Source organism: Mesoplodon bidens (assembly GCF_964165515.1).
Source record: "Mesoplodon bidens genome assembly, chromosome: 4".
Taxonomy (NCBI): domain Eukaryota; kingdom Metazoa; phylum Chordata; class Mammalia; order Artiodactyla; family Ziphiidae; genus Mesoplodon; species Mesoplodon bidens.
The window spans coordinates 101,058,914-101,072,922 of NC_138160.1; the positions used below are offsets into that span (position 1 = coordinate 101,058,914).

Genomic DNA, 14,009 nt, shown 5'->3' on the forward strand with positions numbered 1-14,009 from the left:
TTTCCCCATTTGATTTTGAAGGCTTCTCTGTGGAAGCAGCTTGGTTAATGTCTCACCCATGCAGAGGTAATTAGGAAGTCATATCATCAGAGCCCTGTACTCTGGAGTGCATCTTCATGCCCCTGGCCACATTAGAGCTGCATTATGCTTATCAATCAGTCTCTCTACAGGGACCCGGGCCTCCTAGTTTCAATTCTCTCCCTCTTTGATGATGCAAACACCATTTGACCAGTGCTCAGCTTTAGCAGCTGAAAGCAGTAGCATTTTTCCTTGTATGTTGTGCATGTAATTCTTTGGCTGCAGGTCGGTCTTCTCTAGCGTGGACTAGTGCAGGCTGACTGCTTCAGTCCCTGGCAATGGGAGTTTTGGATGGGGTATGGGGAAGGGGAGGAACCATACCTACAAGTTGCAAGCCAAGTAATTGCTGTGAAGATCTTGCTTCATAATGTTGTTACAGTGAAAATGGGACAGAGGCAATGTGTACTGCTGAGGAAGGCATTCAGAGAATTATTTCCTCAGTTGTTCAGGGCATCCTTAGCCCCTATCCTCACAACGTGTGCTGTGGAATATTAGGTGAAATAGGAGCCTGAGTGAGGGCAGCCTAACCTAGTAGGACTCTTGCAGAGAGACAAGACTTCATAACTTGAGTCATTTGTGGTGTGCTTACACTCTCTTTGTCTTTCTCTGTCTCTGTCTCTTTGTCTCTGTTTCACTGTCTCTGTCTCTATTTCTTTCTATATATATATATATATATATATATATATATACACATATAAAAAGGGCACTTTTATATTAGATACCTAAGGATATAAGACATATAGAAGTATATATACATATGTGTATATATATATATATATATATATATATATATATATATATATACACACTTAGGTCTTTAATATATAAGCTCTCTTTTTAACACCAAACACCATGCCAATAGAAGATTTGTACAATGACACTATATTTATATTTTATGAGAAGCTGCCTAGGTTAAACTTTCCTGTATATACATAAAGTCATGGTAGCTTCCCTAAGTTGACAAATATGCAAAATTAAAGAGTGAAAACATACTTTTGCATTTTTTCAGTTTTGGAAAACTGATGATAAGTGTTGATCATGGGGTAGAGATTTTCATGTATGAAACATATGTTAAAACAAGTGCTGGGGAATGGGAATGGAATGCTTTTTTCAGGAGACCTATATGGTGGAACTGTTGAATGATATATAAGCTGTTAAGACATTTTTCGTCCTAATGGAGCTGGGAATTTCCAAAACTGCAGCTTTACCATTTCCCTCAATCATGATGGCTTCTTACTGTATTTTTCCTCCTTAACTTCAGAGTATTTTCTTTGTTTCTATAGGGATGTTTGCAGTTATGAATATATTTCCTAACCATTTCTCAACCTTTAAATCAACCGCTGATATTGTTCTTAGGTGGTAAATTTTTCCAACCCACTGAATTTATTAATTTCTTTGTTGGCCCACAGTTGGAAAGCATGCAAATAGATGAACTCTGTGCAGTTCAAAAATACGTATTTTTTATCTTATGATACCATCAAATTACAGGAATAATTTAAAAGCTGGACTGCAATAAAAGGAAGAAACATAAAATAGCCTCTGGTCACGAGCACCATTACATCGACTGAATCTCCCCACGTTCTTGCCTCCTGCATCTCAGTAGTTTTGAGAGTTGTTATGCATTGTGGGAGCTGCCACTAGATGAGTTAGTGCAATAGCCTCCAGAAGTTAACTGTAGTCCCCAACCCCATCTCACTGAAACAGTCCACAGTCTCATGGGCAGGTATCCCTGGAGATTCCTTGTGGAGGTAAATAGCAGTATTTGTTCTCTGTCATCAACAGCACTGTAAGGGCAAACCCCTCTTGCCTCACATCCCTATTTATCCCAGTTACCACCAGAAGGACAAATCTCTCCTGCCATCTCTCACCACCTGGAGTCTTTTCTCTGTACTGCTCAGCACAGCCCTGAGCTGACCCCTACTCTACACCCAAACTCCCACAATGCCTCCAGAACTCCTTCCTGCTTGTCAGCAAATTCCCTCTTCATCCTCATGTTGTCTGTCACAAAGCACTCCTTTGGCTTCCTTGCCTAAACTGAAATCTAGCTTCAGAGGGTGCTGGTTTTCTTGCAGTAAAGAGAGGCAGTTTCCCCTTTTACATCCCTGTATCTTATATCTCAGGGCTTGAAAATACTTTCATTATCCACCCAACCACTCTTTGTCCCTTCCAGATTGTTGTCTATCACTCTGCTTTCAATCCCTATCCCCTGGCTACACCAAACTTTTTTTTTTCTCTTAAACCATCCCAAGCTCTTTCCTATCTTGTAGCCTTATATATGCACTTCCTTCTTGCTGGCAGATTCTAATTTCAGTAGCAAGGTCTTCCTTATCCTTTATTCTTCAACCTAAACTTCACCTCCTTATGCAATCCTTCCTTGAAGCTCTCTTTCTAAGAGAGCTTTTCTGCTTCCTTTTTCTCTCTCACAGGCCCATTTCCTTCGCAGCACCTCTTTCAAATTAAATTATTTTATATCAGTTGCCTTCTTTTATTTACTGTGTATCTTCACCAACAGAAAGTGAGCTTCCTAGGGGCAGGTACCACATTCATTTTTTTTTACTACTGTGCCTCTGATACCTAGCATGGTGCTGGTCACTCAGCATACATTATTTGAGGACTGAAGAAATATGCAACATGACTATTAGAATAGGAATATATATTCAAGAATCATAGAAATTATGGATATGAAATTATTATACAAATCTGTGGCAGCATTTTCATTAGAAGGTAAAATCATATGTTCTAGGAATAACTTAATGAAAAGAGAGTTGGAATTCAGGGACTCCGGTGAATTTGAAATGGTGAGAGCTGATGTGGTGCTAGAAAATAGCCTGTCTAACAAGCATATTCAATATTTATTGATTATAATTTGCAAATAATAGAAAGCCAAGACTTTTATAACTATCTTTGTTATGGACACAAAGAAGTTATGGGAGGAAGCATGAAAAGAGGCATGACTTAAAGAAGATCAAAACACACTGGTTGACTATCATTGTCAAATATGAACTGTCTTATCTAGTCTTTGGATTGGAACCACATGGCCGTCAATTCTAGAGTGAAATCTTTGGAGAATGCTCTAAATATACGTATTTGGTGTTTCTGAATGTTTCACTTTAGCTGTCAGGAGTCTGGGGGTCAAATTTGGCATCTTTAACACACAAATGGCAGTATCTGACTTACTGTGGAGAGCCATTCATCTCTGCAGGAAGGTAAGCTGAAGGAGCTGTAGGCACGGTCAAGCTATGGGCATTATATAGTATTGGATTCCTTTTGGCGGGCTTTTTAAATATGTCAGGTTATTTTCCACCCTTACCTACCTTGCCCAATGGTGGGGATATGACTTAACATGACTATGCATATTAGGTCTCTAAGCAGCCTTTTGTTAGAGTCAAGAGACATCACTGTCTGCATGGGTGAGTGGGTGTGTGTGTGTCTGTGTATGTAATTGTACATTGTTCCCAAAGGACAGTGTATGAGAAAAAAAGCCAATGATAATTTTCTTGATGAAAATGATGTCAGAACATAAATCAGGATTCTCCCTGTTTTAACAATTTCATCTTCCAAAGTGCCTTAAAGTCATACATGCATCATCACATTTTATCATTACTATATAATTATGATATTGTCATTATCTCCATTTTACAGATGATAAATCTGAAGTACAGAGGTCAAAAAAAATTTTCAAAATGAGTGGTGTAGCTGATACTTAGCTTTTAGTCTTGCCAATTCCAGCTCCAGTGTTTTATGTTCTATCTGAATTGGAGGGCTGGACAGGATAAACTGTTTCACAGACCTCATCCCCAGAAGAGGTACTGAAAACATGTGAGACAAGTTATAGCTTGGAAGGATTGGCATCTTGTCCATTCTGAGGTACAGTGAGGGACCAGATGATCTGATACCTTTTTGTTGCAGGTTTCATAGGTACATTTATCTGGAAGAATTTGATGTGAGCATCAGCTATTTCAAATTTGATAACACTAAGAGAATAGTGTTGTTTAAGCCCATCAATGCTTAGGGAGAAAGCCTTTTTGGCTAATGATCATGAATTTTTTAGACTGCTAAATAGACTCCTAATAGGAATGTGAAAGTGCTAAATGTTGTAGATTATGCAGGTCCACCCACATGGTGTCAATACCCCTGGAGTGGTTCATTTTCAGGCTGCAAGTCCCATTATTTTCTAAAAACAGGATAAGAAATGAGAGAGCTGACAGTTTTAATTAAGTACTAAAGCTGGTCTGTGGTTCTGGTGCAGAAGAAGCAAGTCACTTATGTTTCCCTGTACTACACTATTCAATCATCAGTTCCACGTTCAGGCCTTGTTTGGCTCATTTCATATTACAACATGTATAATGTCCCTGTGTTATATAATAAAGAATTTGGCTGGCCTTTGTCCCTGAATCCTGGAAGGGAGACTGTAAATCCTTAGGATTACCTGAGGATAAGAGTGTCTTTGTTATTCATGATCCCCGTGGATCATTCCTGAATTTATGTTAATAAGGCAACTCATGGTAGCCCTCTAGATAGCTTCAGGAAGGAGGCTGGTCATAGGCAGTCATGTAATTAGAGGGTTGGGTCTTTGAGCCAGCCTGACCTCCAGGGTGAGGAATAGGACTAGAGATTGATTTCAGTCATGTGGCCAAGGAAATAATGAAACGCCAGTAAAAACTCTACATGAGGTTCAGTGGAGCTTCCTGGTTGGTGAACACATCAATATGCCTGGAGGATGATGTGCCCTGATTCCATGGTTTGAGAGCATGGAAGCTCTGTACTGGAGACACTCTCAGACCTTGTCCTTTGTGGCTTTTCATTTGGCAGCTCCTGAGTTGTATCCATCATAATAAAACTGTAATTGTAAGTATAGCACTTTCCTGAGTTCTACCAAATTATCAAATGTGAGAAGACTAATGGGAACCCAGATTTGTGGCCAGTTGGTCAGTAGTGCGGATGACCTGGGGATCACTTGAACTTGTGGTTCACATCTTAAGTAGGGGCAGTCTTCCAAGGACTCAGCCCTTAACTTGTGGGGTCTACATTAACTACAGATAGTGTCAGGAATGATTTTCAGTATACTAGTTGATGTTAGGCCAGTTGGGGTTGAAGCGGAGGACCTCAAAAGGGATGATGTATTATTAAATTACCCACTGACTCATTTGTTAATTGAGAGTTGCACTTGGCAGGTCAAGCTATTTTCTAAATCTCGGACTTTTAATTTCTCTGATCTCAGTTATTTACTGGGGTAAGTTTTGTCTTTGGGACTAACTCTGCCTGGGTGTAGGTGGGATAGTTTCATCTGTACTAACTGATTTAATGATAAGCATTGTGAGTATGATCAGCATCATGTTAAGTGCCCATGTGAACTTGCTTAGGTATTTAATAACTTAGGAAAGGGGTGCCAGCGACAGAGTTTTGGTCCTTGGCATTTGATGGTGATGGGACTATATGACTAATTCTCATTACTCTCCAGGTGATTAAGAATGTCTGAAAAGATAGACATAGGCCATGTTGTCGGCACATACCTTTAGATTGTCTTATGGTGGCCTCATGGTGATGTGTTCAAACTCAGTTGAATCACAGTAAATCTGAAATAGACCTCTGCTCAGAAGAAACTGTTTCATGTTTGATATCTCTATGTCCAAGATGATTTTTAACCTTCTATTGATTGCCAGAGATCCAGAGAATGACTCATCATCTATGCTCTCTTTCTGTGTTCTCTTTAAGACAATTCTTCTTCCCTCTATATGATGGAAAACTCTCCATTTACTTTATAACAGTTTTTAACAATTTATGAATTGGTCTCTCAAAAAAATAAAATATTTATTTTATTATTTACTTAGTACTTTATATTTACATTTACATTTTATATTTAGTATACAGCATGAAGAGTTTTGGGTTGTTTGCAGAAAGTTTAGAGTTATTATATTTAGTTTCCATGTTTTTTTATTTCAGAGAATTCATGAAGATGAAACATTTTGGAAGAGTTGGAGGATGAGCTATGAGATCACTGAGGAAGATATAAGAAGCTAGGAAAATAAAAATTGATCTTCTCAATGTTTTGCCACTATCCTCCATGAACTAAATTGGAAATGTGATTTAAAACAAACACCCATCCTTTCCCCCCTCAGAAAACTGTAGATGGGGCTTCCCTGGTGGCGCAGTGGTTGAGAGTCCGCCTGCCGATGCAGGAGACGCAGGTTCATGCCCCGGTCCGGGAAGATCCCACGTGCCGCGGAGCAGCTGGGCCCGTGGGCCATGGCCACTGAGCCTGCGTGTCCGGAGCCTGTGCTCTGCGACGGGAGAGGCCACGGCAGTGGCAGGCCTGCGTACTGCAAAACAAAAAAAACTATAGCTGAGTGAGGAAGTACAGAGCATTCTGTCATCTTAAATGGATTTAAAACTATATATTAGCTTGTCACTTCAGCTGTGTACACAGATAACCATAGCATAAAATTGTTCCTCCAGGATGTCACACTTTTACCACTATTAATCTTTCTCTCAGATGCTATTTGATGGAGATCAGAACTTCTGAGTCATATGGCATTTGCTTGTCTTACATTTTTAAAAGGCAAACACATTTTCATTACATTCAAAATGTAAGTCTTGAAGTTACTTGTTATGTAAATTGTCATTAATGATTCATATCTTACAGGTATACATTGGAAACAAAATCTAGTTGAACATTTAGGTTCACCGTCTACTCTTGGGCATTAATTAACAGTAAAGTGTATTCTAAATTCTTGTTCTTTACTGCTTCACTGTGTTTTGGGGGTTATGGAATGATCTGGATAGGGGTAGAGTTGAGCAAAGGGGATTAAAATGTATTGAAGTCTTACTTATGTGCCAGATGGTTTATAGTAACTATCTCATTTTATCTAAATAGCTTAATGGTAGGTGGTCTTAAGCCCATGTTATATACAATATAAAGAACCTGACTGAGATTAAAACTTGCCCAGTGTCACACAATTGCAAAACAGAATTTCATATCTCATAAGTAAACAATTTTTAGCTTATCACATGCTGAAACCTGCTGTTTCTCCTCTTTCTCCACTTCCTTTTCCTCCCCTTTTTTCTTTCTTTTACTATGTATGAAACCAATCAAAATCAGCTAATGATCTCTGCTAATGCTAGGAATCAGTGGAGAGAAGAAAAATATACCTGAGACTTCTTAAAGTTATAATTGAAATGATTTACTGGCACGTTTGATGGCTAGGTTTGTATAATGCTTCTTTGTGTATGCTTCACTGAGCTATTATTTTTGTTTTTATTACCATACAGCAACAATGTTGAAATGTAATTAGCCGTTCTAGTCACTAATTATATAATCAGTAGTAATTATTAGTTGGCTGGGTTTTCATGCTACATATGATTCAGTATCCTGTGAAGTGCTCTAGCACACAAACTCCATGTGATTTTGTTTATATTAATACAGTTATAGTGTATGGGAAAAATATGCACTTTGACTCCACAATCATGAGTCAGATTATTAGTGGTGCCACTGTGGACCAGTTATCTAGCTTTTCTGAACTTCAATTTCTCCATCTGTAAAATTGAGAATAATAATACAGTCGATCCTTGAACAATGTGGGAGTCAGGGGTGCCCACTTTCTGTGCAGTAGAAAATCCGTATATAATTTATATTGACCCTCTTTATATGCTGTTCCTCTGTGTATGTGCTTCCTCTGTGTCTGTGGTTCCACATCTATGGATTCAACCTACCATGGATTGTGTAGTAGGGTAGTATTTACTGTTGAAACAACATCTGCATATAAGTGAACCCGCGCAGTTCAAACCTGTGTTGTTCAAGGGTCAACCGTAATACCTGTTAAAGAATATATATATTTTAAGGTAAAATCATGACTCTTGCACAAATATAAAATGTCAAAGATTTTGTTCACTCATTCATTTTTTTTTGATGTGGACCATTATTTTAAAGTCTTTATTGAATTTGTTACAATATTGCTTCCGTTTTATGTTTTGGTTTTCTGGCTGTGAGACATGTGGGATCTTAGCTCCCTGACCAGGGATCCAACCCATGCCCCCTGCATTGGAAGACGAAGTCTTAACCACTGGACTACCAGGGAAGTCCCTATTTACTCATTCATTATTGAGGAAACCAAAACGATATTACAATAGGTTCAAAAGCGAATTCAAAATACCACACAGAAATAGGTAGCCAGGAATGGTTTAATGAATTTACAAATAGGTACAATGTTAGCTTTTTCTACAAGTTGGAGGAAGTCCTCTATTGGAAGAATTCATCTGCATGTCTATTGTCAAGACCCATTTTCATTTCAGTCAGTTGTCTACAATTTACGGAGTTGTAAAAAGAAAGTCAACAAAAGGCACAGATCCAATAGAATTAGATAACTAGGAATATTGTGCCCTAGAAAATGCTTGCTTTTTACTGAAGACTCTCACTAATCTTTTTGGGTACATTTCAAAGTCTTCCACAGACTTTCCCTAAATATCTGCTTTGAGAGGTTATTGAGAAGTTTTTTTGCAAAACCACATAATGCTTTTTCAGATATATAATTATATATATTATATAATTTATATATAATTAAAACAATAATTAACACATGAAATGAAAATTTACCAATTCATTCAGACTACTAACATGTTAAAGAAAAAGTTATTATGACATGTGGTAAAGAACATTAACACAGACTCTATTCAGGGAGACTACTATAATGGGTTTTATAGTAGGGGAGGGAGATTGGGCTCAATGCTGAATACACCAAGGATAAATGGAGATTTATAGTTAAGAAGCAGGGTGAGGATAAGTGAATGAAAAATTATTAAGGGAAAACATCATGGGTAATTGGGGATTCTGGCTAAACTGACTTGACTCCACACATTCTCTTGGGAAATTAAAGACACCATTTTCACTACACTATTCTTATCACTTACAGCAATGAAGGGCTTTTACTTTCTTAAACTAACTCTGGGAGCAAACTTTTCAGATCTTGTGAGGGTTGCATGCTGTCTTGTGAGATGCCTCCTGTGTCTTTGGTTGATCCATAAAAAGACTTATTAGTTTGAGTAGCTATTTGACATTAATGTAAGATCCTACTCATTAGTGGCCAGATGATGGATCCTTTGAGTTGGCTATACTTGGAAGGGAAATTATAGAGAGTTTTCATCCTAAAAACAAACTAAAAAGTGGATTAACGTTATATATATAGATGTGTGTGTATGTGTGTGTGTGTGTATAAAACAGCTAGTTTTAGGGACTCCTTAACAAGATGAAAGAACACAAATTAGACTTGAAGGAAAAATCCAAGGTAATTTCCCCTTCTTAAAAACTGCCCCATCTCAGCAATTCTCCAGGCCCTCTTAGAAATAATCAGGAAGTTGGTCAGCTAGAAGCCAATATTCAAGAGCTAATAGAAGCAACTATGTTTGTCTTATAAATCTCTGTAAAATCAGAAATGCAACTCTAGAAGCAAGTTAAGACCAACCTATCTTTACCAATCCCTGTTCCCTTTACCAATCACCTGTTCCTCTCAAAATACTTGTAGATATTATAAGATCAGGATATTGGAAACAAAATTGTCCTGTACTTAAGAAAAAGAAGAAAAAATTTAAATAGTAATTACCATAAGATTTCTGATTTTAGACAAATATATTCCAAAACTCGTAGGAGGAAACTTACACTTTCTTTCTCTGCCCCATACAGGTGTAAATATTACCATATATTTGAAATGGAAACACCTAAGGAGATAACAAAAACTTGCCTGAGACTGAAAAAAAAGGAGGGAAAGAGGCTTTTTAAACACAAACTGCTAAAAGGGCTTCCTTGCCCAAACTCTAAACCACAGCCTCCTTAAGATTGTTTGTCAAGGGCAAATATAAATCTTAAAAGTCTTCTCCCCAAGTAGTAAAAAACTTTAGCCATCTGAGCAAGCAAATTTAATTTATTCCAACTGTTATTTATGTGTTTGTGTCCGTATATTTGTCTATATTATGTATATCATAGATATGGTACTTTTCTATCTCTGGGTGGTATTGTCAAAATTAATATGTAAAAGAGCTCTATTTAACTGGCTTTAAAACAACCACAATTTTATAATGAATTAAAACATAACAGAAACTAACCCAAATGATTTTCAAGTTCACATGACCTAGAATTAATCTTTAGTAAATGCAAGCTAGTTTAAGTTTAGGCTTATTTAATACAGACATGTCTTTAGAGTTACCAGCATTACATACAATAGTTTTATTCTAACTAAGTTTACTAAAAGTCAAATAAGCTCATGTTATCTCTGTTACAAAATTTATCAGTAAGAAAAAACATCCTTAATATGATGACTAATGTCTCATGAAATTTTCATGAGTAATCTAAGTATAATTGTTAAGAACAACTGAATTAAATAGATGTAAATGAGATAAAAGCTTTTAGGTGAACTTTTAAGCAATGATTATTTTATAATATGTCTACTTAAATAGTTTCCCAAGTCTCTTTGGTAACTTCCACCCTTCAAATTTTGCTAAGTTAGGTTAAGAGATGGAAAATCATTGAATATCTAGACAATTTCTAAATAATATAAAATTATGAAACTTTAAGTAATGAACATTGGTTTATCTATGTTTGACTTCCTATTACAGAGAAACTAAAAATAAATTTGGTATTATTAGTAAACAAGTCTTGTACTTTATTGAAACATTGTATATGAAGTAGCATATGTTTCTAAAAGTTATGAAATGTATTCATAAATTTGGTGATCCACAGAATGCTGGTGTAAAAGATAGTTCATAATTGTTTACTTCTTTTTTTTTTTTGGCTATGCCATGTGGCTTGTGGGATCTTAGTTCCTCGACCAGGGATCAAATCCGGGCGCCTGGCGCCCGGCTGTGGAAGTGTGGAGTCATAACCACTGGACCACCGGGAATTCCAATTGTTTACTTCTTTGATTCGCTAAAAATTAAGGTTTTTAAGGGTTAAAAATTCTAGTTAGTGTATGTAATGAAAACAACTAGAATTAATTAGGAAAACAACTCTGTATGCAAGGAGAGTAAGATACATTTTTGCCTAAAAAAGGGTACCAGATATGGAGATATATTTTTGTTAAGGAAAATGAGAGTAATTTTGTCTAAACTAGAAGTTCTGGTTATGAAGCACAAACTAAATGCAGACAAAAAGTTACAGAGAGAGAGAAAGAGAGAGAATCTTACCTTTTGTTGTCAAGCTAGCTGAAATTGAATAAATGTATTACAAAGGTTATAAAAATAAGCTTTAATATCAGTAATATACGAATATAAAACAAAAACTTGATTTTCTTCCATCTGCTAAAAGGATAAAGTTTAAGTAGACTATTGGTCTGCTCCTGATAAGATTTTTGTGAAAATATTTTTGTTTTTGTTTTCCCCAAAAAGCAAAGGTAAGCACAGTCTTACTTACTGTGCTTCACACTGTCTTCATCAGATCTTTGATTGTTTAAAATTGAGTCATCTTAATATTAAAAGAGGTAAGTTTAACTTATGACACTGTAACCTTTTGTACTTTCCTTTGAAATTTTTTATTGTCACTTTGGTCAAATAGATAATTAAATATTATTTCATAATGATCTGTGATTCTGTTAAGTCAAGTATCCAAGGCTTTTTATATTTTTGACAAATTTCCCCAAATCAAATTCTAAATGAAGTCTTATTGACCTAGAAACAACTTTGGGGATTTCCTGAGGGCCCTTGGAATACCTCAAAAGATTTCTTTTCTCTCCTTATAAAAGAGAGGTATTAAGTTAATTAGGCTTTTTTAAAAAATTAATTATTTATTTTTGGCTGCTTTGGGTCTTTGTTGCTGCGTGTGGGCTTTCTCTAGTTGTGGTGAGCTGGGGCTACTCTTTGTTGCGGTGAGCAGGCTTCTCATTGCGGTGGCTTCTCTTGTTGCAGAGCATGGGCTCTAGGGCACGCAGGCTCAGTAGTTGTGGCATATGGGCTTAGTTGCTCCGTGGCATGTGGGATCGTCCTGGACCAGGGCTCGAACCCGTGTCCCCTGAATTGGCAGGTGGATTCGTAACCACTGCACCACCAGTGAAGCCCAGTTAGGCTTATTTTGATATGTTAAATTACATGGGGGCCTTCTCAAATAAGTGATGATAAACCTTAGGTTATATTGTATGGGTAAATGTTGATATAAATATTCTATAAATTATATGAAGTTCCTAAAATTTTGATATGTTCTGGTATAATGTTATCAATCATAATTCTGTTTTAGTTTTTATCTTAAATGTGGTATGTCACAAAAATAATGAAATTTCCTTGTCAATTCCATTATAATTAATCAGATCTTTAATAGGCATTTTAAGTCTTTTATCATTTGCAGACAGTTATTGTTTTACTCAGATGCTTTTATAAAAGCTTCCTGCAAATGTGTTAAACCTTCAGAGAAATTCATGGAAAGGAACAAGTAGTCTAGAATACAAGTTTCTGATAACTCTCAAATCATACCACTGAACTGGGTAAAAATTTATAGAACCTAAGAGAGAAAATGATAGCTTCATAAAAACAAAAGATCAAGGAGAGCAAGAATTAATGAAATGGTACTAAATAGACTGATGAGGATGATTGTAATTTTTGTTTTTTTAAATTGCTGATTCTTTTTTTTTTTTTTTTTTTTTTTTGCGGTATGCGGGCCTCTCACTGTTGTGGCCTCTCCCGTTGTGGAGCACAGGCTCCGGACGTGCAGGCTCAGTGCCCATAGCTCACGGGCCCAGCCGCTCCGCGGCATGTGGGATCTTCCCGGACGGGGGCACGAACCCGTGTACCCTGCATCGGCAGGCGAACTCTCAACCACTGCACCACCAGGGAAGCCCCAAATTGCTGATTCTTTAATCTTGTTTTCCAGATATAAGAAAATCTTTCCTCTTAAGCTAAATATGACTCAGAGTAATTTGATAAAGTATATCTTTGTAAACAAAGATGAAAAGATCTACATATCTTTTCATTCTACCTGATCCCTACACAATTCTGAAACTTGTAATGAGAATTCTTATTTTCTTGGCAATATGGCTATTTACATAAGTTCAGTAAGAATCTGTTCTCCTTTTAGCAGGACACAATTGGAAACTGGTTATATCAGCAAGGCTTTGACTGGAGTGTCATATTTGAGAGAGACACATGGAGACTCATATATGACCAGACAGCTCTAAGGAACTAAAATTGTCTTTATTAAGCCAATAAAGCCCCTTGGAAAAACAGCCTAGTACCTTGATTATATGGTTACCAGCAGCCTTACCAGGTGAGTAAGGAAGGTCACTTCCAGAAAGATGCAGGAACCTCAAGATATTTTGGGGACCTTGCAAAGAAAGCAATTTACTCAAATCTATAGGTATTGCAGGCAAGTCTGATTGCCAGTCCTTGACTTGGCTCATCTTCCTGGCCCTGAGAGACATTTAAAAGTTCAGTCTGGGGGCTTCCCTGGTGGTGCAGTGGTTGAGAGTCTGCTTGCCAATGCAGGGGACATGAGGTTGAGCCCTGGTCTGGGAAGATCCCACATGCCATGGAGCAACTAAGCCCATGTGCCACAACTACTGAGCCTGCGCTCTAGAGCCCGCAAGCCACAACTATTGAACCTGCGTGCTGCAACTACTGAAGCCCACGTGCCTAGAACCTGTGCTCCACAACAAGAGAAGCCACCACAATGAGAAGCCTGCGCACCGCAACGGAGAGTAGCCCCTGCTTGCCACAACTAGAGAAAGCCCATGCACAGCAACGAAGACCCAACACAGCCAAAAAATAAAAAAATAATAAATAAAAGTTCAGTCTGAAATATCTTTTGAACTGGTCCAGCAAAGAAGATTTAAAAGATCCTATATGACCAATTGCTATTCTTGCTGCACTTATGCAAATAACCAGGCCAACTTGATTGAATCTAGGTTTATCTTGCAAACAAACGTCCTAATTTGGCTATCTTTCATAGAAAATGAGAGTGATTT

The 14,009-nt window shown here is 37.3% G+C and overlaps 1 protein-coding gene across 19 annotated transcripts in view; it reads left to right on the forward strand.

Annotated features, from left to right (window-relative positions):
• The window catches only part of LOC308615713 (zinc finger protein 227-like), a 379,433-nt gene that overhangs the window by 271,433 nt on the left and 93,991 nt on the right, over positions 1-14,009 (forward strand). For 3 of the 19 annotated variants that reach the window (XR_014015554.1, XR_014015555.1, XR_014015556.1), the window contains one exon: positions 6,022-6,185. The exons of the other annotated variants lie outside the window; for them this stretch is intronic. The gene's annotated coding sequence lies outside the window, so the exon portion shown is untranslated. Of the gene's footprint in view, positions 1-6,021; positions 6,186-14,009 lie in introns of those variants that run through there. 19 annotated transcript variants of the gene reach the window in all.